Genomic DNA, 1353 nt, shown 5'->3' on the forward strand with positions numbered 1-1353 from the left:
ACTCGAAACAGCGTTGTATGGTCAGCCAAATTTCAATAAAAATTAAAAATAAATTTTTGTGTTTGTCCTTTATTTCTTTCTTTGTTATTCGAAAACCCTTCTAAAAATTCTTTAAAATATATATAAAAATAAAAATTTTCTCAAGTGAAATGATTTGCGATATGTTGATCATTCCTATATATAATAAATAAGAGTATTATATTTACAACTATAATAATTTGTTTTAAGCACTAGGAGACTGCAAGACCCATGTTCTATTGAAGATATTAAAAAGATTTAATGATATATATATATGGTAACACAAAGTATTTATTATTATAATTTATTGTTTTAATGACTAAAACAAAATTATTTCTTAAGTATTCATTAAATATTTTGACATTATTTAAAAACTAATTAATAGTTCGAAAAACATAAAATTAAAAGTTATAAAGATAGATTTTCTATCTCTAAACTATACCAACTTATTTCTGAAACAGAAAATGGTCTAACACGAAGAATATACTGCACTCTCTAACTAGAGTAGTGAATGCAATTTTTTAACATATTATAAACGTGTGTATACAAGATAAACTCTATCATTAAATTAAATTTATCACTACCATTATTTTTTATCATCACTAATATTAAATTGCAACTTCAAATTAAATGCAAATAACTTAAAATGTTTTGAAATTAAGTGTATTACATTTTTACTAAAAAATATACTTTAATCAGTGGTAAACAAAAGAAACTGTATAAAATACATAAATAAAATTTTTTTATATCTTTAAATTGTATTATTATCTCATAAGATTGCTCAATGTGTGCACACTTCATTTTGAATCCTTGACCAACTTTTATTATTTAATATAGTTTTTTGATAAAAACATATTCCCCCATTTTTGGTTTCTCGTTTACAAGTTGTAAACTTCAATCGGACTTTATTCAAAATTACTTTGTTCAATTACAGTTTTTTATGAGATTTAGTAAGTCGCATTTACATCCTTTTGTCACAAAATGTTGCTTTGGCTTTTTGCTGTCTTGTCATTCATACAAAGTTTAAGTTACTTTTCACAACAAAATAGAATAATATTTAAAAATGACAAAAAATTAAAATTAAAAAAATTTTAAAGAGCTAAAGAACATATTAAAAAAATTACTAAAACAATATCTTTTAAATACAAATCATAAGACAAAATATGTCACTTTCAGCATATATAAATATAATGAGGCAACATGTCGATTTAAGTGAGCATCAAAAGCCACTGAGTGTTAATTCGTTAGACGATATCACTAACGTGTTTAAATTCGTACAGCCAATGGTCGTCATCATGCGGAAGTCGCCACCAACTCGTAGAGTACTAAAGATCT

Source organism: Teleopsis dalmanni, chromosome 2 (genome assembly GCF_002237135.1).
Source record: "Teleopsis dalmanni isolate 2A chromosome 2, ASM223713v2, whole genome shotgun sequence".
Taxonomy (NCBI): Eukaryota; Metazoa; Arthropoda; class Insecta; order Diptera; family Diopsidae; genus Teleopsis; species Teleopsis dalmanni.